This window comes from Arachis ipaensis, chromosome B1 (assembly GCF_059453495.1).
Source record: "Arachis ipaensis isolate K30076 ecotype BB chromosome B1, ASM5945349v1, whole genome shotgun sequence".
Lineage (NCBI taxonomy): Eukaryota > Viridiplantae > Streptophyta > Magnoliopsida > Fabales > Fabaceae > Arachis > Arachis ipaensis.
Genome location: NC_142436.1, coordinates 103,620,396 through 103,647,890, shown reverse-complemented (window position 1 = coordinate 103,647,890; position 27,495 = coordinate 103,620,396). Strand labels below are relative to the sequence as shown.

At 38.6% G+C, this 27,495-nt stretch overlaps 2 non-coding genes across 2 annotated transcripts; both read left to right on the top strand.

The window, feature by feature from the left end:
• The first annotated feature begins 14,449 nt into the window (after positions 1-14,449).
• LOC148577725 (small nucleolar RNA R71) lies at positions 14,450-14,557 on the top strand. The gene has a single exon (XR_015903396.1). It is a non-coding gene; the product is annotated as a small nucleolar RNA R71 (small nucleolar RNA).
• Positions 14,558-23,784: 9,227 nt separating this feature from the next.
• LOC148577724 (small nucleolar RNA R71) lies at positions 23,785-23,892 on the top strand. The gene has a single exon (XR_015903395.1). It is a non-coding gene; the product is annotated as a small nucleolar RNA R71 (small nucleolar RNA).
• The last annotated feature ends 3,603 nt before the right edge of the window (positions 23,893-27,495 follow it).

Here is a 27,495-nt window from a genome sequence, read left to right as displayed (position 1 = left end):
GGTTCATTGCTTTGTTCTTCATTTAACCATTTTTGGTTACTTTAAGCTCAAGAAAATGCATAAAACAACTAAAACTAACAGAAAAATGCTAGTGAAACTAGCCTATGATGCCTTGGCATCAAGCTTTCATCTGGAACATTTATGAAATCTTTGAAATTCTGAAAACCTTGAAGAAGCAAATCAATTAAATCAAGTAAAGAAAAAGGGAAGTATGAGAAAGTTGAAGGCTTTGAGTACTAACGATAATTTATTAGTCAAGTACTTGTGGTGTTTATGTATCAAGTAAAAATATTGAAAACAAAACACTTAGAGTCAAGGCTAGGCTCAAGTGCAACGCACTCCCTCAAAGCTCAAGGCTCTAAGCATCAATGATTAGAGAGTAAAGAAAAGAAACAAATGAGCTTAAAGAATCCTCTAGTTTCATGCTTATGCTGCTTATGTATCAAGTGGTAATACTTGAAAACAAATCATTTAGAGTCGAAGCTTTTAACTAATAGTGAAAGCACCCAAGAAGCTAAGAAAAGAAAAGATTACAAATGTGTGAGAATCTTGTACCCTTTTTCCATATATTTTATAGTTGTTTTCAGTTAGAATTCATTAAGTTTTATATTATTTTGGTACAAAAATCCTCTTTGGATGCTACTTTGAGTTATTTTATATTTTTATGATTTTAGGTGAAATTCAGAGCAATTTAGCAGAGTTTTGAGTAGAAACAGAGAAGTTGGCAGCACCCTCTTGGGCGCTAAATCCCAAGATGACGTTTAGCTCCAGCAACACGCACAAAACAGAAGGATCTCTGCTCTTTACGGGAGCTAAATGCCCAACTGGCATTTAGTGCTAGGCAGCCCAGCCTGAATCCACTCTCTTGGAGCATCTTTAGTGGATTTAACTTTCAGTTGTCATCTTTTATTTTATTTTTTTAATTTTTGAATACAAGAAATATCTTTTAGTTTTAGAATTAATTATTTTTTTTTCAAACCAAATTAGGTTAGATATAAAAGGAAAAAGATTCTCCCTTTATAATGATTCAAACCCTTTTGGTTTTGGCGCTCTTTTCAGAACCCTAGTTTTTCTCTATAAGTCATGAGTCACTAAACCTTTTAGTTAAGGTTAGGAGCTCTATTTATTTCTATGAATTGAGATTATTGCTTTTCTATTTTAATTGATGCACTAATTCAATTTCAAGGATTACTTTCGTACTTAATTTTATGAATCTGGGTGGAACGAAAGTATGACCCTTATTCTATATGCGTTCTTGTGACCCTTGGAAGAGGTCTTACACTTGAATACAGCTTGAAAGTAAATTCCTCCTAAATGAATAATGCAATGTTAAAATAGTTGGTAAGAAGTTTTAATCCGGAAAAGTAAACATCTCAGATACTTTTACTGTTTTCTCTCACTGTTTTTACACCAAACATCTTAATTCTTTGTTTACTCTTTGATTTATTATTTTATGCAATTTCAACCACCAAATCAACTTTTCTGTTGCCTAACTAAGTAAATCATTTAACCATTGTTGCTCTGTTCCTTAGTCCTCATGGGATCGACCCTCACTCACCTGAGGTATTACTTGGATGACCCGGTGTACTTGCCAGTTCAGCTGTGGATAATCCGAAAATCCGCACCAAATTTTTGTCTCTGTTGCCGGGGACTGATGATAATTGACACCTACCAGTTGTCTGGTTGCTTAGATTAGGTATTTTATTAGTTTATTTATTTATTTTTCTTTTAACTTTCGAATTAGGTCTTATTTATTTCCCCTTAATTTTTTATTTTAAGTTTGGTGTCCTGTTAGTTATTTTTCCTTTCCTAGTTTTTGTAATTTTTTTCTTTTAGTATCCTTCTTTGTTTAGTTTTCAAAAATTTTAGGTTATTGTTCTTTCTTATTTTTTGAAAATTTTTAGTTATTTAATTGCTTCATTTTATCTTATTTCTTTTTACATAAGATATCTCACTGGGAGTTCTCTATACTCTGACATAGAGATTCCCATTTTTCTTTATTTTCTGTTTGTTTGTGAGCAGGAACAGGGACAAGAAACCCCTTCTTGAATTTGTTCGTTAACTTGGGAGGACCTTGAGGCAGTGTTTGCAACATGCGAGAGCTTACAAATCCGGAGAGAATCTCAGAGATACTTTTGAGAAGGAAGCTAAAGAGCTCACCATGGATCCTAATGGAGGGAATCCGAATGGTAATGAGAAAGCTAGGAGGACTCTGAGCTCCTATACTATCCGCACTCCTGACTTTTATGGGCGCAGTATTTCAGTACCTGCTATTGGTGCTAATAATTTTGAGATGAAGCCACAGTTGATCATTCTGGTGCAACAAAATTGTTAGTTTCATGGACTCCCACAGGAAGACCCGAAATTGTTTATCTCTAACTTCCTGTAGATCGGTGACATTGTGAAGACTAACAGAGTGAATCGTGATGCCTACAAGCTCATGCTCTTCCCATTTGATATGAGGGACAGAGCAAAGCATTGGCTAGAAACTCAGCCAAGGGAGAGCCTGGAGAAATAGGATAAGATGGTCAATAGATTCTTGACCAAGTTTTTCCAACCATAGAAGCTAACTAAGGTGAGGGTGAATGTTCAGAACTTCAGGCAGAAAGATGGATAATCCCTTTATGAAGCCTGGAAAAAAATACAAGCAGATGATCAGGAAGTGTCCTCCAGACGTGTTCTCAGAATGGACCAGGCTACAAATTTTCTATGATTGCCTCTCTGAGATGGCTAAGATGTCTCTGAACAACTCCGCAGGAGATTCCTTGCACATGAAGAAGATGCCTGAAGAGGCTAATGGGCTCATTGAGTTCAGGTAACCCTGTGAATAAAGGAGTTGTAGAGGTGGACACCCTGGATGCCATTCTAGCCCAGAACAAGATCATGTCACAGTAGTTCAGTATGATTTCTCAGAATTTGAGTGGGATGCAAGTCTCACCTGTTAGTACCTAAGATACATCCTATGACATGAGCGGAGGCTTCAACCAAGGGGAGAACTTAATTGTGCTCAAACCACTCCTGAGCAAGTAAACTACATGGGAAATTCCTCTGGAAATCCCAATAATAATCCCTATTTGAATACATTCAATCAGAGATAGAGGAATCACCCTAACTTTGGGTGGAAAGAGCAACCCTAGAGTCCTCAGCAGAACTTCAACAACAGCTCTCAAGGCGGTTTCAATCAAAACAAGTTCAATAATTCCAACAACCGCCAATTTCAAGCTCCTCAATAACAGCAGGCATCCACTTAACCTCAGAATACTCCTGACTTAGCCACTCTAGCTGCAGAACTTTCAAAGAGCACTCATAGCTTTATGCAGGAGACTAGAGCCTCCATTTAGAATTTGAAAGTACAAGTAGAACAGTTGAGTAAGAGAATACCTGAGAGACCACCTAACACTCTTCCTGGTGACACATAGGTAAATCCAAGAGAAGAGTATAAAGCTCTCATAATGGCCAATGACCCCATGTTGAGGAAGAAGACTCCAACTGTTAAGGAGTTAGAGGAGAAAGAGACTCTAAAAAAGGCTAGATCTGCATTGTCACACGCCCCACCTAGGGAGCCCATTCAAGAGCCTGGAGTACCACAACCTCAGAAGCCACGAGAGGAGACCAAGGATGAGCAAATCTCTCAGTTCTTGGAAATATTTAAAAAGATACAAATTAATATTCCTTTTGCTGAGGTTCTGGAGAAGATGCATGCCTCCCTATGTAGCTGATGAGCGGATAATTTATACGCTTTTTGGCATTATTTTTAGGTAGTTTTTAATATGTTTTAGTCACTTTTTATTATATTTTTTATTAGTTTTTAAATAAAAATCACATTTCTGGACTTTACTATGAGTTTGTGTGTTTTTCTATGATTTCAGGTAATTTCTGACTAAATTGAGGGAGCTGAGCAAAAATCTGATTCAGGCTGAAAAAGGACTGCTGATGCTGTTGGATTCTGACCTCCCTGCACTCAAAATAGATTTTCTGGAGCTACAAGAGTCCAAATGGCGCGCTCTCAATTGCGTTGGAAAATAGACATCCAGGGCTTTCCAGCAATATATAATAGTTCATACTTTGCTCAAGGATAAATGACTTAAACTGGCGTTCAACGCCAGTTCCATGCTGCATTCTGGCGTTAAACGCCAGAAACGGGTTACAAGTTGGAGTTAAACGCCCAAAATAGGTTACAACCTGGCGTTTAACTCCAGAAATAGCCTAGGCACATGAAAAGCTCAAGTCTCAGCCCCAGCACACACCAAGTGGGCCCCATAAGTGGATTTCTCCACTATCTATCTTAGTTTACTCATTTTCTGTAAACCTAGGTTACTAGTTTAGTATTTAAACAACTTTTAGAGATTTATTTGGTACCTCATGACATTTTTAGACCTGAACTTTGTACTCTTTGATGGCATGAGTCTCTAAACTCCATTGTCGGGGGTGAGGAGCTCTGCTGTGTCTCGATGAATTAATGCAATTATTTCTGTTTTTTAATTAAACACGCTTGTTTCTATCTAAGATGTTCATTCGCACTTCAATATGATGAATGTGATGATCCGTGACACTCATCACCATTCTCAATCTATGAACGCGTGCCTGACAACCACTCCCATTCTACATTCGATTGAATGAGTATCTCTTAGATTCCTTAATCAGAATCTTCGTGGTATAAGCTAGAATGCATTGGCAGCATTCTTGAGAGTCCGGAAAGTCTAAACCTTGTTTGTGGTATTCCGAGAAGGATTCAGGGATTGAATGATTGTGACGAGCTTCAAACTCACAAGGGTTAGGTGTAGTGATAGATGAAAAGGATCAATGGATCCTATTCCAGCATGAGTGAGAACTGACAGATGATTAGCCGTGCGGTGACAGCGCACCTGGACCATTTTCACTGAGAGGACGGATGGTAGCCATTGACAACGGTGATCCACCAACACACAGCTTACCATAGGAGGAACCTTGCGTGCGTGAAGAAGAAGACAGGGGGAAAGCAGAGATTCAGAAGACAAAGCATCTCCAAAACTCGAACATATTCTCCATTACTGCATAACAAGTATTTATTTCATGCTCTTTTATTTTTCGCAATTCAAACTGATAATCATAATTAATCTCCTGACTAAGATTTACGAGGTAACCATAGATTGCTTCAAGCCAACAATCTCCGTGGGATTCGACCCTTACTCACGTAAGGTATTATTTGGACGACCCAGTGCACTTGCTGGTTAGTGGTACGAGTTGTGAAAAGTGTGGTTTACAATTCGTGCACCAAGTTTTTGGCGCCGTTGTCGGGGATTGATCGAGTTTGGACAACTGACGGTTTATTTTGTTGCTTAGATTAGGAAAATTTTTTCTTTTTGGTTTAGAGTCTTCTATTATTGTTTTTGGTTGAATTTTTTTTAAATCCTTATTCTCTCTTTTTAATTTATTTCGAAAATTTTTATAAACTAATAATTGAGTTTTTCTGTTTGAGTTTAGTTTCATATTTTAAGTTTGGTGTCAATTGCATGTTTTTATTTTCTTTTAAATTTTCGAATTTGTGTTCATTGTTCTTTCTTAATCTTCAAGTTCTTGTTCTGTGTCTTTTCTTATTTTTCATGTGCTTTTTCAAAATATCAGTTTTCAAAAAATTTTTATTTATTAGATACCTTATTAAAACACGTTAAATTTATAGCTCAATTGGCTAGAGCGTTGTGCTTATGTTCTTGGTAATTGGCTATCTTTTTTTAAAAAAAAATTTTTAAAATAATTTTTCTTTGATTAAATCTTGTGCCAAACTTTAAGTTTGGTATTTTCTTGTTAATTTTTCTTTAGTTTTTGAAAATTTTATTTTAGTTTTCTAAAAATTTTAAGTTTGGTGTTCTATCTTCATGTTCTTGTTGTTATTGTAAGTCTTCAAAGTATTCTTGAGACTTCCTTGTGTCTTGATCTTAAAATTTTTAAGTTTGGTGTTGCTTGGTGTTTTCCCTCCAAAATTTTCGAAAATAAGGAGCATTAGATCTAAAAATTTTAAATTTTGTGTCTTTTTGTTGTTTTTCTCTTTCCTCATTAAGATTCAAAAATAAAAAACGATATCTTTTCCTCATTACACTCATAATTTTCGAAAATTTTGCATTATTTTAGTCATCAATTTAAAAAAAAAGACAAATCTTTTTAAATTGTTTTTCAATCATATCTTCTCAATCAATTTTTTTTTTCAAAACTTCCTAACCACTTTCTCTTCCTTCATTTTTTTCGAAAATATCATTCAAAAATTCAAATTTCTATTTTAAAATTTTTAAGTTTTTTTCTATTATAGTTTTAAAATTTCAAAATTCAAAATCTTTTTCAAAAATCATATCCAAAGTTTTTCAATTCTTCTTAATCAAGCAATCCTTTTCATTTTCAAATTTATTTCTGATTTTTGAAATTTACATCTTAATTTCAAATTATTATATTTTATTTTATCTTATTATTTTTATTTCTCTTAATAATTTGGTTTGTTCTACTTCAATAAAATAAAAACAAAAATATATTTTCTTTGCAATTCATATCAATTCCATTTTATCCATCATGGATCTAAGTGGAAATGAACTGTCCAGAAGGACTCTGGGATCATATGCTAATCCCACTACTGCTGCATATGGGAGTAGTATCTGTATACCCCCCATCAAAGCAGGTAGTTTTGAGCTAAATCCTCAGCTCATTGTCATGGTGCAGCAAAACTACCAGTATTCCAGTCTTCCACAGGAAGAACCTACTGAGTTTCTGGCACAATTCTTGCAAATTGCTGACACAGTACGTGACAAGGAGGTAGATCAGGATGTATACAGGCTGTTACTGTTTCCATTTGCTGTAAAAGATCATGCCAAAAGGTGGTTAAATAACCAACCCACAGCAAGCATAAGGACATAGAAACAGTTATCAGACAAATTTCTGAATCAATATTTCCCTCCAAAAAGGATGACACAGCTAAGGTTGGATATCCAAGGCTTTAAACAAGAGGATGATGAATCCCTTTATAATGCCTGGGAGAGGTACAGAGGGATGCTAAGGAAATGTCCCTCTTAAATGTTTTTAGAGTGGGTGCAGTTAGACATCTTCTACTATTGGTTTACAGAAGGAGCTCAGATGTCCCTAGACCACTCAGCTGGTGGATCTATACACATGAGGAAAACTATTGAAGAGTCTCAAGAGGTTATTGATATAGTTGCTAGAAACCAGCATCTGTACATAAGCAACGGGTCCTCCATAAAAGAAGAAGCCAAAGCCGTGTCTACTGAACTTGGTCCTCCAGAATCCCTCTGAGGACAGTAAGAGCCCAGAGAGGAACAATTCTGGCGTTTAAACGCCAGAAACAAGCAAGGAGCTGGCGTTAAACGCCCAATGGAAGCTCATTTCTGGCGTTCAAATGCCAGGAACAGGTAAGAAGCTGGCGTCCAACGCCAATCAAGCTTCTAACCCTGGCATCCAAATGCCAGTGAAGGATCAGACACACACAAGTGCTGATAGCAACCCTTCTAAAAAGGCTCCTCCAACTACCTCTGTAGGTAATAAACCTGCAGCAACTAAGGTTGAGGAATACAAAGCCAAGATACCTTATCCTCAAAAACTCCGCCAAGAGGAGCAGGATAAGCAATTTGCTCGCTTTGCAGACTATCTCAGGACTCTTGAAATAAAGATTCTGTTTGCAGAGGCACTTGAGCAAATACTTTCTTATGCCAAGTTCATGAAAGAGATCTTGAGTCATAAGAAGGATTGGAGAGAAACTGAAAGAGTTCTCCTCACTGAAGAATGCAGTGCAGTTGGTGCACGAAATTGTGATGTCTAGGCTCGAACAATCCCTGGCAATGTGAGCAACTTGGTACGCGTAATCGTGATTACACTTTAATTATGTAAAATTCATGGCTCTTTCTCTCCCTGGCAATGGCGCCAAGAACATGGTGCCAATACCATGGTTCACAACTTCAATACAACTAACCAGCAAGTGCACTGGGTCGTCCAAGTAATACCTTACGTGAGTAAGGGTCGAATCCCACGGAGATTGTTGGTATGAAGCAAGCTATGGTCACCTTGTAAATCTCAGTCAGGCGGATATAAAATAATAATGGTGTTTTCGAATAATAAATAAAAGAAGGGATAGAAATACTTATGTAAATCATTGGTAGGAATTTCAGATAAGCGAATGGAGATGCTTTTAGTTCCTCTGAACCTCTGCTTTCCTGCTATCTTCTTCCAATCAGTCTCACTCCTTTCCATGGCTGGCTTTATGTGATACATCACCACTGTCAATGGCTACTTTCGGTCATCTCTCGGGAAAATGATCCAATGCCCTGTCACGGCACGGCTAATCGTTTGGAGGCATCACCCTTGTCAATGGCTTCATCTTATCCTCTCAGTGAATAATATGCTCAGGCACCCTGTCACGGCACGGCTATTCATCTGTCGGTTCTCGATCATGCTGGAATAGGATTTACTATCCTTTTGCGTCTGTCACTAACGCCCTGTAATCGCGAGTTAGGAGCTCGTCACAGTCATTCAATCATTGAATCCTACTCGGAATACCACAGACAAGGTTTAGACTTTCCGGATTCTCTTGAATGCCGCCATCATTCTAGCGTACGCCACGAAGATTCTGGTTAGGAGATCTAAGAGATATTCATTCTAGCTTATTTCATGTAGAACAGAAGTGTTTGTCAGGCTCGTGTTCCTAAGGGAGAAGGATGATGAGCGTCACACATAATCATCACCTTCATCACGTTCTTGGGTGCGAATGGATATCTTAGAAGTGAAATAAGAAGAATTGAATAGAAAACAGTAGTACTTTGCATTAATCTTTGAGGAACAGCAGAGCTCCACACCTTAATATATGGAGTGTAGAAACTCTACCGTTAAAAGTACATAAGTGAAGGTCCAGGCATGGCCGAGATGGCCAGCCCCCATGGTCTAAGAACAATGCATTCAAAGATGATCCTAAGATCCTAAGATGATCAAAAGATGCCTAATACAATAGTAAAAGGTCCTATTTATAATAAACTAGCTACTAGGGTTTACATGAGTAAGTAATTGATGCATAAATCCACTTCCTGGGCCCACTTGGTGTGTGTTTGGGCTGAGCCTGAGTGTTGTACGTGCAGAGGCCATTTGTGGAGTTGAACGCCAGGTTTTGATCCATTTCTGGCGTTCAACTCTGGTTTTGGATCCTTTTCTGGCGCTGGACGCCAGATTTGGGTAGAAGGCTGGCGTTGAACGCCAGTTTACGTCGTCTATTCTTGGCCAAAGTATGGATTATTATATATTGCTGGAAAGCCCTGGATGTCTACTTTCCAACGCAATTGGAAGCGCGCCATTTTGAGTTCTGTAGCTCCCGAAAATCCACTTTGTGTGCAGGGAGGTCAGAATCCAACAGCATCAGCAGTCCTTTTTCAACCTCTGAATCTGATTTCTGCTCAAGTCCCTCAATTTCAGCCAGAAAATACCTGAAATCACAGAAAAATACACAAACTCATAGTAAAGTCCAGAAATGTGAATTTAACATAAAAACTAATGAAAATATCCCTAAAAGTAACTAGATCCTACTAAAAACATACTAAAAACAATGTCAAAAAGCGTATAAATTATCCGCTCATCACAACACCAAACTTAAATTGTTGCTTGTCCCCAAGAAACTGAAAATCAAATAGGATAAAAAGAAGAGAATATACTATAAATTCCAAACTATCAGTGAAACATAGCTTCAATCAAATGAGCGGGACTTATAGCTTTTTGCCTCTTGAATAGTTTTGGCATCTCACTTCATCCATTGAGGTTCAGAATGATTGGCATCTATAGGAACTCAGATTTCAGATAGTGTTATTGATTCTCCTAGTTCAGTATGATGATTCTTGAACACAGCTTCTTTATGAGTCTTGGCCGTGGCCCTAAGCACTTTGTTTTCCAGTATTACACATAATTGGGTGAACCTTTTCAGATTGTGACTCAGCTTTGCTAGAGTCCCCAATTAGAGGTGTCCAGGGTTCTTAAGCACACTCTTCTTCTTTTTTTGCTTTGGACCTTGACTTTAACCGCTCAGTCTCAAGTTTTAACTTGACACCTACACGCCACAAGCACATGGTTAGGGACAGCTTGGTTTAGCCGCTTAGACCAGAATTTTATTCCTTTAGGCCCTCCTATCCACTGATGCTCAAAGCCTTGGGATCCTTTTTATTTGCCCTTGCCTTTTGGTTTTAAGGGTTATTGGCTTTTTGCTCTTGCCTCTTGGTTTTAAGAGCTTTTGGCTTTTTCTGCTTGCTTTTTCTTTTTTTCTTTCTATTTTTTTTCGCCTATATTTTTTTTTGCAAGCTTTGTTCTTTGCTGCTTTTTCTTGCTTTAAGAATCATTTTTATGATTTTTCAGATTATCAAATAACATGTTTCCTAGTCATCATTCTTTCAAGAGCCAACATATTTAACATTCTTAAACAACAACTTCAAAAGACATATGCACTGTTCAAGCATACATTCAAAAAACAAGAAGCATTGTCACCACATCAATATAATTAAGCTAAGTTCAAGGATGAATTTGAAACTCATGTACTTCTTGTTCTTTTGAATTAAAACATTTTTTTTCATTTAAGAGAGGTGATGGATTCATAGGACATTCATAACTTTAAAACAAAGTTACTAACTACTAATGATCATGTAATGAAGACACAAACATAGATAAGCACATGACATAGAAAACGAAAAACAGAAGAATTAAGAACAAGGAATGAATCCACCTTAGTGATGGTGGCGTTTCCTTCTTGAGGAACCAATGATGTCCTTGAGCTCTTCTATGTCTCTTCCTTGTCTTTGTTGCTCCTCCCTCATTGCTTTTTGATCTTCTCTTATTTCATGAAGCATGATGGAGTGCTCTTGATGTTCCACCCTTAGTTGTCCCATATTGGAACTTAATTCTCCTAGGGAGGTGTTTATGTACTCCCAATAGTTTTGTGGAGGAAAGTGCATTTGAGGCATTTCCGGAATCTCATGGTGATGAGCTTCATACGCCTCTTGAGCTCCATGAGTGGGCTCTCTTGCTTGCTCCATCTTTTTCTTAGTGATGGGCTTGTCCTCTTTGATGAGGATATCTCCCTCTATGTCAATCCCAGCTGAATTGCATAGGTGGCAAATGAGGTGAGGAAAGGCTAACCTTGCCATAGTGGAAGACTTGTCAGCCACCTTGTAGAGTTCTTGAGGTATAATCTCATGAACTTCCACCTCTTCTCCAACCATGATGCTATGGATCATGATGGCCCGGTCTATAGTAACTTCAGACCGGTTGCTAGTGGGAATGATTGAGCATTGAATGAACTCCAACCATCCTCTAGCTACAGGCTTGAGGTCCAATCTTCTTAGTTGAACCGGCTTGCCTTTGGAGTCAATCTTCCATTGAGCTCCTTCTACACATATGTCCATAAGGACTTGGTCCAACCTTTGATCAAAGTTGACTCTCCTTGTGTAGGGGCGTGCGTTCTCTTCCATGTTTGGCAAGTTGAACGCCACCCTCACATTTTCCGGACTAAAATCTAAGTATTTCCCCCGAACCATTATAACATAGTTCTTTGGATCTGGGTTCTTACTTTGATCATGGTTCTTGGTGATCCATGCATTGGCATAGAACTCTTGAACCATTAGGATGCCGACTTGTTGGATGGGATTTGTTAGAACATCCCAACCTCTTCTTTGAATTTCATGTCGGATCTCCGGATACTCATTTCTTTTGAGTTTGAAAGGGACCTCAGGGATCACCTTCTTCTTGGCCACAACATCATAGAAGTGGTCTTGATGGGCTTTGGAGATGAATCTTTCCATCTCCCATGACTCAGATGTGGAAGCTTTTGTCTTCCCTTTCCCTCTTCTAGAGGATTCTCCGGTCTTGGGTGCCATCAATGGTAATGGAAAAACAAAAAAGCTATGCTTTTACCACACCAAACTTAGAATATTGCTCGCCCTCGAGCAATAAACAACAGAATAGAAGTAGAAGAAGAAGAAATATGGAGAGGGAGAGGGAGATGTGGTTTCGGCCAAGAGGAGTGTAGAGGGATGTGTTGTGTGAATTTGATGAAGAATGGAAGTCTTTATATAGGAAGGGAGGGGGGGTTAAGGTTCGGCCATATGGGTGGGTTTGGGTGGGAAATTGGTTTTGAATTTTGAAGGTAGGTGGAGTTTATGAGGTAGGTTTATGGGGAAGAGTGGATGGATGTGAATGGTGAAGAGGTGATGGAGAAGAGAGATTGAGGTGATTGGTGAAGGGTTTTTGGGGAAGAGTGTTTATGGGGTTGTGTGAAAGAGGGGTGAGAAGAAGTGAGTAGAGGTAGGTGGGGATCCTGTGGGGTTCACAGATCCTGAGTGGATCCTGTGGGGTCTACAAATCCTGAGTGGATCCTGTGGGGTCCACAGATCCTGAAGTGTTCAAGGATTTACATCCCTGCGCCCATTAGGCATGTAAAAATGCCTTTGTACCCAACTCTGGGCGTTCAGCGCCAGGTTGGTGGCCATTTTGGGCGTTCAGCGCCCATCTGTGTGCCATTTCTGGCGTTCAGCGCCAGAACCATGCTCTGTTCTGGCGCTGAACGCCAGACAGATGCTCCTCCACGGTGTGATTTTTCCTCTGCTATTTTTGATTCCGTTTTCAATTTTTATATTTATTTTGTGACTCCACATGATCATGAACCTAAGAAAACATGAAAAACAATAAGAATTAGATAGACATTGGGTTGCCTCCTAACAAGCGCTTCTTTAATGTCAATAGCTTGACAGTGGGCTCTCATGGAGCCTCACAGATGTGCAGAGCTTTGTTGAGACTCTCCAACACCAAACTTAGAGTTTGGATATGGGAGTTCAACACCAAACTTAGAGTTTGGTTGTGGCCTCCCAACACCAAACTTAGAGTTTGACTGTGGGGGCTCTGGTTGACTCTACTTGGAGAGAAGCTTTTTCTGCTTGCTCTCCATGGTTGCAGAGGGAGATCCTTGGGTTTTAAACACAAGGGAGTCCTCATTCCATTGAAGGACTATTTCACCTCTGTCAACATCAATCACAGCTCTTGCTGTGGCCAGAAAAGGTCTTCCTAGGATGATGGATTCATCCTCTTCCTTTTCAGTATCCAGGACTATGAAATCAGCAGGGATGTAAAGGCCTTCAACCTTTACTAACACGTCCTCTACTTGTCCATAAGCCTGTTTTCTTGAATTATCTGCCATCTCTAATGAGATTCTAGCAGCTTGCACCCCATAGATTCCCAGTTTCTCTATTACAGAGAGGGGCATGAGGTTTATTCCTGAACCAAGGTCACACAGAGCCTTAAAGATCATGGTGCCTATGGTACAGGGTAATATGAACTTTCCAGGATCCTGTCTCTTCTGAGGCAATGTCAGTTGATCCAGATCACTTAGTTCATTGATGAACAAGGGAGGTTCAACTTCCCAAGTATCAATGCCAAATAGTTTGGCATTCAGCTTCATGATTGCACCAAGAAACTTGGCAGTTTGCTCTTCAGTAACATCCTCATTCTCTTCAGAAGAGGAATACTCATCAGAGCTCATGAAGGGCATAAGGAGGTTCAATGGAATCTCTATGGTCTCTAGATGAGCCTCAGAGTCCTTTGGTTCCTCAGAGGGAAGCTCCTTATTGACCACTGGACGTCCCAGGAGGTCTTCCTCCTTGGGATTCACGTCCTCTCCTCTCCTCACAGGTTCGGCAATGGCGCTTATGTCAATGGCCTTGCACTCTCCCTTTGGATTCTCTTCTGTATTGCTTGGGAGAGTACTAGGAGGGATTTCAGTGATCCTTTTACTCAGCTGGCCCACTTGTGCTTCCAAATTTTTAATGGAAGACCCTGTTTCATTCATGAAACTCACAGTGGCTTTAGATAGATCAGAGACTAAATTTGCTAAATTAGAAGCATTCTGTTCAGAGTTCTCTGTCTGTTGCTGAGTGGATGATGGAAAAGGCTTGCTATTGCTAAACCTGTTTCTTCCACCATTATTAAAGCCTTGTTGAGGCTTTTGATCCTTCCATGAGAAATTCGGATGATTTCTCCATGATGGATTATAGGTGTTTCCATAAGGTTCACCTAAGTAATTCACCTCTGCTATTGCAGGGTTCTCAGGATCATAAGCTTCTTCTTCAGAAGATTCCTCTTGAGTACTGTTGGATGCAGCTTGCATTCCATGCAGACTCTGAGAGATCATATTGACTTGCTGAGTCAATATTTTATTCTGAGCCAATATGGCATTCAGAGTATCAACTTCAAGAACTCCCTTCTTCATAGGCGTCCCATTATTCACAGGATTCCTCTCAGAAGTGTACATGAACTGGTTATTAGCAACCATATCAATGAGTTCTTGAGCTTCTGCAGGCGTTTTCTTTAGGTGAATGGATCCACCTGCAGAAGTGTCCAGTGACATCTTTGATAGCTCAGATAAACCATCATAGAATATATCCAGGATGGTCCATTCTGAAAGCATGTCAGAAGGACACTTTTTGGTCAACTGTTTGTATCTTTCCCAAGCTTCATAGAGGGATTCACCTTCTTTCTGTCTGAAGGTTTGGACATCAGCTCTAAGCTTGCTCAGCTTTTGAGGAGGAAAGTACTTGGCTAAGAAAGCCGTGACCAGCTTATCCCAAGAGTTCAGGCTGTCTTTGGGTTGAGAATCCAACCATAATCTAGCTCTGTCTCTTACAGCAAAAGGGAAAAGCATGAGCCTGTAGACTTCAGGATCTACTCCATTAGTCTTAACAGTATCACATATTTGCAAGAATTCAGTTAAGAACTGAAAAGGATCTTCAGATGGAAGTCCATGAAACTTGCAGTTCTGCTGCATCAGAGAAACTAACTGAGGTTTCAGCTCAAAGTTGTTTGCTCCAATGGCAGGAATGTAGATGCTTCTTCCATGTAAATTGGAATTAGGTGCAGTGAAGTCACCAAGCATCTTCCTTACATTATTATTATTTTCGGCTGCCATCTCCTTCTCCTGTTCGAAAATTTCTGAAAGATTATCTCTGGATTGTTGTAATTTAGCTTCTCTTAATTTTCTCTTCAGAGTCCTTTCAGGTTCTGGATCTGCTTCCACAAGAATGTTCTTATCCTTGCTCCTGCTCATATGACAAAGAAGAAGGCACAGAATAATAATAATAATAATAGAGATCCTTTATATCACAGTATAGGGATCCCTTTGTGAGTGGAGGAAAAGAGGGGGAGACAAAGAATGTAATGTAATGGAAGAAACACAACTGTGAGGAGGCTTGAGATGTGAGATGGGATGTTAGTAGATGAATAAATAGAATGAGATGGGAGGGGGAGAATTTTCGAAAATATTTTTGAAAAAGAGTTAGTAATTTTCGAAAATGGTTTTTGAAAAATGTTAGTTTTTTTTTTCGAAAATTTTTTTAAAATCAAAAATAAAAAATAAGAATAATTAGTTAATTAAAAAGAAATTTTTGAAAAAGAGGGAAGATATTTTCAAAAATTAGAGAGAGAGAGAGAGTTATTTAGGTAGTTTTGAAAAAGTTAAGAAATAAACAAAAAGTTAGTTAGTTAGTTGAAACAAATTTTGAAAAGATAAGAAGTTAGGAAGTTAGAAAAGATATTTTGAAAAGATATTTTTGAAAAAGATAAGATAAGAAAATATTTTAGAAACTAATTTTGAAAAAGATTTGATTTTTAAAATCTCAATTAATGACTTGATTCATAAGAAATCACAAGATATGATTCTAGAACTCAAAGTTTGAATCTTTCTTAACAAGCAAGTAACAAACTTCAAATTTTTGAATCAAAACATTAATTGATTATGTTATTTTCAAAAATTTGGTATAAAAATAAGAAAAAGATTTTTGAAAAATATTTTTGGAATTTTCGAAAATAACTAAGAATTTTGAAAAAGATTTGATTTTTGAAAAAGATTTTGAAAAAGATAAGATTTTCAAATTGAAAATTTGATTTGACTCATGAGAAACAATTTGATTTTTAAAAATTTTTAAAAAGTCAACTCAATTTTCGAATTTGATGAGAGAAAAAGGGAAAGATATATTTTTTTTATTTTTGAATTTTTATGATGAGAGACAAAAACACTAAAAAGATGCAATGCATGAAATTTTTAGATCAAAACAATGAATGCATGCAAGAATGCTATGAATGTCAAGATGAACACCAAGAATACTATGAATGTCATGATGAACATCAAGAACATATTTTTGAAAAAATTTTTTTAATGCAAAGAAAACATGCAAGACACCAAACTTAGAATTCTTTAATGCCTAGACACCAAGAATTCAAGAATGCATATGAAAAACACTATACAACACAAAACAAAAATTCATCAAGATCAAACAAGAAGACTTACCAAGAACAACTTGAAGATCATGAAGAACACTATGAATGCATGAATTTTCGAAAAATGCACGATGCATATGCAATTGACACCAAACTTATAACATGACTCAAGACTCAAACAAGAAACAGAAAATATTTTTGATTTTTATGATTTTCTAATTTTTTTTGGATTTTTCTCGAAAATTTATATGTAAAAGAAAAATAAGGATTCCAAAATTTTTAATATGAATTCCAGGAATCTTGCATTCTTAGTCTAAAGCTTCAGTCCAGGAATTAGACATGGCTCACTAGCCAGCCAAGCTTTTAATGAAAGCTCCGGTCCAAAACACTAGACATGGCCAAAGGCCAGCCAAGCTTCAGCATTTAACACGAGAGTATATTGCTCTTGATAACAAATTGCAAGCCTCAGTCCAAATAAATTTAGACATGGCTTTACAGCCAGCCAGGCTTTACATGCTTCATGAAACACTAGAATTCATTCTTAAAAATTTTGAATAAAAATTTTTTTGAAAACATTTTTATATTTTTTTCGAAAACAGATGAGAAAATTTTAGAAATATTTTTGAAAATAAAATAAAAAGAAAATTACCTAATCTGAGCAACAAGATGAACCGTCAGTTGTCCAAACTCGAACAATCCCCGGCAACGGCGCCAAAAACTTGGTGTTGTTGCCGGATCCAAACTTGGCACTGATGTTACCGGACCAAAAGCTTGCCGAAAACTCAGACAATCCCCGGCAACGGCGCCAAAAACTTGGTGCACGAAATTGTGATGTCCAGGCTCGAACAATCCCTGGCAACGTGAGCAACTTGGTACGCGTAATCGTGATTACACTTTAATTATGTAAAATTCATGGCTCTTTCTCTCCCTGGCAATGGCGCCAAGAACATGGTGCCAATACCATGGTTCACAACTTCGATACAACTAACCAGCAAGTGCACTGGGTCGTCCAAGTAATACCTTACGTGAGTAAGGGTCGAATCCCACGGAGATTGTTGGTATGAAGCAAGCTATGGTCACCTTGTAAATCTCAGTCAGGCGGATATAAAATAATAATGGTGTTTTCGAATAATAAATAAAAGAAGGGATAGAAATACTTATGTAAATCATTGGTAGGAATTTCAGATAAGCGAATGGAGATGCTTTTCGTTCCTCTGAACCTCTGCTTTCCTGCTATCTTCATCCAATCAGTCTCACTCCTTTCCATGGCTGGCTTTATGTGATACATCACCACTGTCAATGGCTACTTTCGGTCATCTCTCGGGAAAATGATCCAATGCCCTGTCACGGAACGGCTAATCGTTTGGAGGCATCACCCTTGTCAATGGCTTCATCTTATCCTCTCAGTGAATAATATGCTCACGCACCCTGTCACGGCACGGCTATTCATCTGTCGGTTCTCGATCATGCTGGAATAGGATTTACTATCCTTTTGCGTCTGTCACTAACGCCCTGCAATCGCGAGTTAGGAGCTCGTCACAGTCATTCAATCATTGAATCCTACTCGGAATACCACAGACAAGGTTTAGACTTTCCGGATTCTCTTGAATGCTGTCATCATTCTAGCGTACGCCACGAAGATTCTGGTTAGGAGATCTAAGAGATATTCATTCTAGCTTATTTCATGTAGAACAGAAGTGTTTGTCAGGCACGTGTTCCTAAGGGAGAAGGATAATGAGCGTCACACATAATCATCACCTTCATCACGTTCTTGGGTGCGAATGGATATCTTAGAAGCGAAATAAGAAGAATTGAATAGAAAACAGTAGTACTTTGCATTAATCTTTGAGGAACAGCAGAGCTCCACACCTTAATCTATGGAGTGTAGAAACTCTACCGTTAAAAGTAAATAAGTGAAGGTCCAGGCATGGCCGAGATGGCCGGACCCCATGGTCTAAGAACAATGCGTTCAAAGATGATCCTAAGATCCTAAGATGATCAAAAGATGCCTAATACAATAGTAAAAGGTCCTATTTATAATAAACTAGCTACTAGGGTTTACATGAGTAAGTAATTGATGCATAAATCCACTTCCTGGGCCCACTTGGTGTGTGTTTGGGCTGAGCCTGAGTGTTGCACGTGCAGAGGCCATTTGTGGAGTTGAACGCCAGGTTTTGATCCATTTCTGGCGTTCAACTCTGGTTTTGGATCCTTTTCTGGCGCTGGACGCCAGATTTGGGTAGAAGGCTGGCGTTGAACGCCAGTTTACGTCGTCTATTCTTCGCCAAAGTATGGACTATTATATATTGCTGGAAAGCCCTGGATGTCTACTTTCCAACGCAATTGGAAGCGCGCCATTTTGAGTTCTGTAGCTCCCGAAAATCCACTTTGTGTGCAGGGAGGTCAGAATCCAACAGCATCAGCAGTCCTTTTTCAACCTCTGAATCTGATTTCTGCTCAAGTCCCTCAATTTCAGCCAGAAAATACCTGAAATCACAGAAAAATACACAAACTCATAGTAAAGTCCAGAAATGTGAATTTAACATAAAAACTAATGAAAATATCCCTAAAAGTAACTAGATCCTACTAAAAACATACTAAAAACAATGTCAAAAAGCGTATAAATTATCCGCTCATCACAACACCAAACTTAAATTGTTGCTTGTCCCCAAGAAACTGAAAATCAAATAGGATAAAAAGAAGAGAATATACTATAAATTCCAAACTATCAGTGAAACATAGCTTCAATCAAATGAGCGGGACTTATAGCTTTTTGCCTCTTGAATAGTTTTGGCATCTCACTTCATCCATTGAGGTTCAGAATGATTGGCATCTATAGGAACTCAGATTTCAGATAGTGTTATTGATTCTCCTAGTTCAGTATGATGATTCTTGAACACAGCTTCTTTATGAGTCTTGGCCGTGGCCCTAAGCACTTTGTTTTCCAGTATTACACATAATTGGGTGAACCTTTTCAGATTGTGACTCAGCTTTGCTAGAGTCCCCAATTAGAGGTGTCCAGGGTTCTTAAGCACACTCTTCTTCTTTTTTTGCTTTGGACCTTGACTTTAACCGCTCAGTCTCAAGTTTTAACTTGACACCTACACGCCACAAGCACATGGTTAGGGACAGCTTGGTTTAGCCGCTTAGACCAGAATTTTATTCCTTTAGGCCCTCCTATCCACTGATGCTCAAAGCCTTGGGATCCTTTTTATTTGCCCTTGCCTTTTGGTTTTAAGGGTTATTGGCTTTTTGCTCTTGCCTCTTGGTTTTAAGAGCTTTTGGCTTTTTCTGCTTGCTTTTTCTTTTTTTCTTTCTATTTTTTTTCGCCTATATTTTTTTTTGCAAGCTTTGTTCTTTGCTGCTTTTTCTTGCTTTAAGAATCATTTTTATGATTTTTCAGATTATCAAATAACATGTTTCCTAGTCATCATTCTTTCAAGAGCCAACATATTTAACATTCTTAAACAACAACTTCAAAAGACATATGCACTGTTCAAGCATACATTCAAAAAACAAGAAGCATTGTCACCACATCAATATAATTAAGCTAAGTTCAAGGATGAATTTGAAACTCATGTACTTCTTGTTCTTTTGAATTAAAACATTTTTTTTCATTTAAGAGAGGTGATGGATTCATAGGACATTCATAACTTTAAAACAAAGTTACTAACTACTAATGATCATGTAATGAAGACACAAACATAGATAAGCACATGACATAGAAAACGAAAAACAGAAGAATTAAGAACAAGGAATGAATCCACCTTAGTGATGGTGGCGTTTCCTTCTTGAGGAACCAATGATGTCCTTGAGCTCTTCTATGTCTCTTCCTTGTCTTTGTTGCTCCTCCCTCATTGCTTTTTGATCTTCTCTTATTTCATGAAGCATGATGGAGTGCTCTTGATGTTCCACCCTTAGTTGTCCCATATTGGAACTTAATTCTCCTAGGGAGGTGTTTATGTACTCCCAATAGTTTTGTGGAGGAAAGTGCATTTGAGGCATTTCCGGAATCTCATGGTGATGAGCTTCATACGCCTCTTGAGCTCCATGAGTGGGCTCTCTTGCTTGCTCCATCTTTTTCTTAGTGATGGGCTTGTCCTCTTTGATGAGGATATCTCCCTCTATGTCAATCCCAGCTGAATTGCATAGGTGGCAAATGAGGTGAGGAAAGGCTAACCTTGCCATAGTGGAAGACTTGTCAGCCACCTTGTAGAGTTCTTGAGGTATAATCTCATGAACTTCCACCTCTTCTCCAACCATGATGCTATGGATCATGATGGCCCGGTCTATAGTAACTTCAGACCGGTTGCTAGTGGGAATGATTGAGCATTGAATGAACTCCAACCATCCTCTAGCTACAGGCTTGAGGTCCAATCTTCTTAGTTGAACCGGCTTGCCTTTGGAGTCAATCTTCCATTGAGCTCCTTCTACACATATGTCCATAAGGACTTGGTCCAACCTTTGATCAAAGTTGACTCTCCTTGTGTAGGGGCGTGCGTTCTCTTCCATGTTTGGCAAGTTGAACGCCACCCTCACATTTTCCGGACTAAAATCTAAGTATTTCCCCCGAACCATTATAACATAGTTCTTTGGATCCGGGTTCTTACTTTGATCATGGTTCTTGGTGATCCATGCATTGGCATAGAACTCTTGAACCATTAGGATGCCGACTTGTTGGATGGGATTTGTTAGAACATCCCAACCTCTTCTTTGAATTTCATGTCGGATCTCCGGATACTCATTTCTTTTGAGTTTGAAAGGGACCTCAGGGATCACCTTCTTCTTGGCCACAACATCATAGAAGTGGTCTTGATGGGCTTTGGAGATGAATCTTTCCATCTCCCATGACTCAGATGTGGAAGCTTTTGTCTTCCCTTTCCCTCTTCTAGAGGATTCTCCGGTCTTGGGTGCCATCAATGGTAATGGAAAAACAAAAAAGCTATGCTTTTACCACACCAAACTTAGAATATTGCTCGCCCTCGAGCAATAAACAACAGAATAGAAGTAGAAGAAGAAGAAATATGGAGAGGGAGAGGGAGATGTGGTTTCGGCCAAGAGGAGTGTAGAGGGATGTGTTGTGTGAATTTGATGAAGAATGGAAGTCTTTATATAGGAAGGGAGGGGGGGTTAAGGTTCGGCCATATGGGTGGGTTTGGGTGGGAAATTGGTTTTGAATTTTGAAGGTAGGTGGAGTTTATGAGGTAGGTTTATGGGGAAGAGTGGATGGATGTGAATGGTGAAGAGGTGATGGAGAAGAGAGATTGAGGTGATTGGTGAAGGGTTTTTGGGGAAGAGTGTTTATGGGGTTGTGTGAAAGAGGGGTGAGAAGAAGTGAGTAGAGGTAGGTGGGGATCCTGTGGGGTTCACAGATCCTGAGTGGATCCTGTGGGGTCTACAAATCCTGAGTGGATCCTGTGGGGTCCACAGATCCTGAAGTGTTCAAGGATTTACATCCCTGCGCCCATTAGGCATGTAAAAATGCCTTTGTACCCAACTCTGGGCGTTCAGCGCCAGGTTGGTGGCCATTTTGGGCGTTCAGCGCCCATCTGTGTGCCATTTCTGGCGTTCAGCGCCCAGAAGCTGCCCATTTTGGGCGTTCAGCGCCAGAACCATGCTCTGTTCTGGCGCTGAACGCCAGACAGATGCTCCTCCACGGTGTGATTTTTCCTCTGCTATTTTTGATTCCGTTTTCAATTTTTATATTTATTTTGTGACTCCACATGATCATGAACCTAAGAAAACATGAAAAACAATAAGAATTAGATAGACATTGGGTTGCCTCCTAACAAGCGCTTCTTTAATGTCAATAGCTTGACAGTGGGCTCTCATGGAGCCTCACAGATGTGCAGAGCTTTGTTGAGACTCTCCAACACCAAACTTAGAGTTTGGATATGGGAGTTCAACACCAAACTTAGAGTTTGGTTGTGGCCTCCCAACACCAAACTTAGAGTTTGACTGTGGGGGCTCTGGTTGACTCTACTTGGAGAGAAGCTTTTTCTGCTTGCTCTCCATGGTTGCAGAGGGAGATCCTTGGGTTTTAAACACAAGGGAGTCCTCATTCCATTGAAGGACTATTTCACCTCTGTCAACATCAATCACAGCTCTTGCTGTGGCCAGAAAAGGTCTTCCTAGGATGATGGATTCATCCTCTTCCTTTTCAGTATCCAGGACTATGAAATCAGCAGGGATGTAAAGGCCTTCAACCTTTACTAACACGTCCTCTACTTGTCCATAAGCCTGTTTTCTTGAATTATCTGCCATCTCTAATGAGATTCTAGCAGCTTGCACCCCATAGATTCCCAGTTTCTCTATTACAGAGAGGGGCATGAGGTTTATTCCTGAACCAAGGTCACACAGAGCCTTAAAGATCATGGTGCCTATGGTACAGGGTAATATGAACTTTCCAGGATCCTGTCTCTTCTGAGGCAATGTCAGTTGATCCAGATCACTTAGTTCATTGATGAACAAGGGAGGTTCAACTTCCCAAGTATCAATGCCAAATAGTTTGGCATTCAGCTTCATGATTGCACCAAGAAACTTGGCAGTTTGCTCTTCAGTAACATCCTCATTCTCTTCAGAAGAGGAATACTCATCAGAGCTCATGAAGGGCATAAGGAGGTTCAATGGAATCTCTATGGTCTCTAGATGAGCCTCAGAGTCCTTTGGTTCCTCAGAGGGAAGCTCCTTATTGACCACTGGACGTCCCAGGAGGTCTTCCTCCTTGGGATTCACGTCCTCTCCTCTCCTCACAGGTTCGGCAATGGCGCTTATGTCAATGGCCTTGCACTCTCCCTTTGGATTCTCTTCTGTATTGCTTGGGAGAGTACTAGGAGGGATTTCAGTGATCCTTTTACTCAGCTGGCCCACTTGTGCTTCCAAATTTTTAATGGAAGACCCTGTTTCATTCATGAAACTCATAGTGGCTTTAGATAGATCAGAGACTAAATTTGCTAAATTAGAAGCATTCTGTTCAGAGTTCTCTGTCTGTTGCTGAGTGGATGATGGAAAAGGCTTGCTATTGCTAAACCTGTTTCTTCCACCATTATTAAAGCCTTGTTGAGGCTTTTGATCCTTCCATGAGAAATTCGGATGATTTCTCCATGATGGATTATAGGTGTTTCCATAAGGTTCACCTAAGTAATTCACCTCTGCTATTGCAGGGTTCTCAGGATCATAAGCTTCTTCTTCAGAAGATTCCTCTTGAGTACTGTTGGATGCAGCTTGCATTCCATGCAGACTCTGAGAGATCATATTGACTTGCTGAGTCAATATTTTATTCTGAGCCAATATGGCATTCAGAGTATCAACTTCAAGAACTCCCTTCTTCATAGGCGTCCCATTATTCACAGGATTCCTCTCAGAAGTGTACATGAACTGGTTATTAGCAACCATATCAATGAGTTCTTGAGCTTCTGCAGGCGTTTTCTTTAGGTGAATGGATCCACCTGCAGAAGTGTCCAGTGACATCTTTGATAGCTCAGATAAACCATCATAGAATATATCCAGGATGGTCCATTCTGAAAGCATGTCAGAAGGACACTTTTTGGTCAACTGTTTGTATCTTTCCCAAGCTTCATAGAGGGATTCACCTTCTTTCTGTCTGAAGGTTTGGACATCAGCTCTAAGCTTGCTCAGCTTTTGAGGAGGAAAGTACTTGGCTAAGAAAGCCGTGACCAGCTTATCCCAAGAGTTCAGGCTGTCTTTGGGTTGAGAATCCAACCATAATCTAGCTCTGTCTCTTACAGCAAAAGGGAAAAGCATGAGCCTGTAGACTTCAGGATCTACTCCATTAGTCTTAACAGTATCACATATTTGCAAGAATTCAGTTAAGAACTGAAAAGGATCTTCAGATGGAAGTCCATGAAACTTGCAGTTCTGCTGCATCAGAGAAACTAACTGAGGTTTCAGCTCAAAGTTGTTTGCTCCAATGGCAGGAATGTAGATGCTTCTTCCATGTAAATTGGAATTAGGTGCAGTGAAGTCACCAAGCATCTTCCTTACATTATTATTATTTTCGGCTGCCATCTCCTTCTCCTGTTCGAAAATTTCTGAAAGATTATCTCTGGATTGTTGTAATTTAGCTTCTCTTAATTTTCTCTTCAGAGTCCTTTCAGGTTCTGGATCTGCTTCCACAAGAATGTTCTTATCCTTGCTCCTGCTCATATGACAAAGAAGAAGGCACAGAATAATAATAATAATAATAGAGATCCTTTATATCACAGTATAGGGATCCCTTTGTGAGTGGAGGAAAAGAGGGGGAGACAAAGAATGTAATGTAATGGAAGAAACACAACTGTGAGGAGGCTTGAGATGTGAGATGGGATGTTAGTAGATGAATAAATAGAATGAGATGGGAGGGGGAGAATTTTCGAAAATATTTTTGAAAAAGAGTTAGTAATTTTCGAAAATGGTTTTTGAAAAATGTTAGTTTTTTTTTTCGAAAATTTTTTTAAAATCAAAAATAAAAAATAAGAATAATTAGTTAATTAAAAAGAAATTTTTGAAAAAGAGGGAAGATATTTTCAAAAATTAGAGAGAGAGAGAGAGTTATTTAGGTAGTTTTGAAAAAGTTAAGAAATAAACAAAAAGTTAGTTAGTTAGTTGAAACAAATTTTGAAAAGATAAGAAGTTAGGAAGTTAGAAAAGATATTTTGAAAAGATATTTTTGAAAAAGATAAGATAAGAAAATATTTTAGAAACTAATTTTGAAAAAGATTTGATTTTTAAAATCTCAATTAATGACTTGATTCATAAGAAATCACAAGATATGATTCTAGAACTCAAAGTTTGAATCTTTCTTAACAAGCAAGTAACAAACTTCAAATTTTTGAATCAAAACATTAATTGATTATGTTATTTTCAAAAATTTGGTATAAAAATAAGAAAAAGATTTTTGAAAAATATTTTTGGAATTTTCGAAAATAACTAAGAATTTTGAAAAAGATTTGATTTTTGAAAAAGATTTTGAAAAAGATAAGATTTTCAAATTGAAAATTTGATTTGACTCATGAGAAACAATTTGATTTTTAAAAATTTTTAAAAAGTCAACTCAATTTTCGAATTTGATGAGAGAAAAAGGGAAAGATATATTTTTTTTATTTTTGAATTTTTATGATGAGAGACAAAAACACTAAAAAGATGCAATGCATGAAATTTTTAGATCAAAACAATGAATGCATGCAAGAATGCTATGAATGTCAAGATGAACACCAAGAATACTATGAATGTCATGATGAACATCAAGAACATATTTTTGAAAAAATTTTTTTAATGCAAAGAAAACATGCAAGACACCAAACTTAGAATTCTTTAATGCCTAGACACCAAGAATTCAAGAATGCATATGAAAAACACTATACAACACAAAACAAAAATTCATCAAGATCAAACAAGAAGACTTACCAAGAACAACTTGAAGATCATGAAGAACACTATGAATGCATGAATTTTCGAAAAATGCACGATGCATATGCAATTGACACCAAACTTATAACATGACTCAAGACTCAAACAAGAAACAGAAAATATTTTTGATTTTTATGATTTTCTAATTTTTTTTGGATTTTTCTCGAAAATTTATATGTAAAAGAAAAATAAGGATTCCAAAATTTTTAATATGAATTCCAGGAATCTTGCATTCTTAGTCTAAAGCTTCAGTCCAGGAATTAGACATGGCTCACTAGCCAGCCAAGCTTTTAATGAAAGCTCCGGTCCAAAACACTAGACATGGCCAAAGGCCAGCCAAGCTTCAGCATTTAACACGAGAGTATATTGCTCTTGATAACAAATTGCAAGCCTCAGTCCAAATAAATTTAGACATGGCTTTACAGCCAGCCAGGCTTTACATGCTTCATGAAACACTAGAATTCATTCTTAAAAATTTTGAATAAAAATTTTTTTGAAAACATTTTTATATTTTTTTCGAAAACAGATGAGAAAATTTTAGAAATATTTTTGAAAATAAAATAAAAAGAAAATTACCTAATCTGAGCAACAAGATGAACCGTCAGTTGTCCAAACTCGAACAATCCCCGGCAACGGCGCCAAAAACTTGGTGTTGTTGCCGGATCCAAACTTGGCACTGATGTTACCGGACCAAAAGCTTGCCGAAAACTCAGACAATCCCCGGCAACGGCGCCAAAAACTTGGTGCACGAAATTGTGATGTCCAGGCTCGAACAATCCCTGGCAACGTGAGCAACTTGGTACGCGTAATCGTGATTACACTTTAATTATGTAAAATTCATGGCTCTTTCTCTCCCTGGCAATGGCGCCAAGAACATGGTGCCAATACCATGGTTCACAACTTCGATACAACTAACCAGCAAGTGCACTGGGTCGTCCAAGTAATACCTTACGTGAGTAAGGGTCGAATCCCACGGAGATTGTTGGTATGAAGCAAGCTATGGTCACCTTGTAAATCTCAGTCAGGCGGATATAAAATAATAATGGTGTTTTCGAATAATAAATAAAAGAAGGGATAGAAATACTTATGTAAATCATTGGTAGGAATTTCAGATAAGCGAATGGAGATGCTTTTCGTTCCTCTGAACCTCTGCTTTCCTGCTATCTTCATCCAATCAGTCTCACTCCTTTCCATGGCTGGCTTTATGTGATACATCACCACTGTCAATGGCTACTTTCGGTCATCTCTCGGGAAAATGATCCAATGCCCTGTCACGGAACGGCTAATCGTTTGGAGGCATCACCCTTGTCAATGGCTTCATCTTATCCTCTCAGTGAATAATATGCTCACGCACCCTGTCACGGCACGGCTATTCATCTGTCGGTTCTCGATCATGCTGGAATAGGATTTACTATCCTTTTGCGTCTGTCACTAACGCCCTGCAATCGCGAGTTAGGAGCTCGTCACAGTCATTCAATCATTGAATCCTACTCGGAATACCACAGACAAGGTTTAGACTTTCCGGATTCTCTTGAATGCTGTCATCATTCTAGCGTACGCCACGAAGATTCTGGTTAGGAGATCTAAGAGATATTCATTCTAGCTTATTTCATGTAGAACAGAAGTGTTTGTCAGGCACGTGTTCCTAAGGGAGAAGGATAATGAGCGTCACACATAATCATCACCTTCATCACGTTCTTGGGTGCGAATGGATATCTTAGAAGCGAAATAAGAAGAATTGAATAGAAAACAGTAGTACTTTGCATTAATCTTTGAGGAACAGCAGAGCTCCACACCTTAATCTATGGAGTGTAGAAACTCTACCGT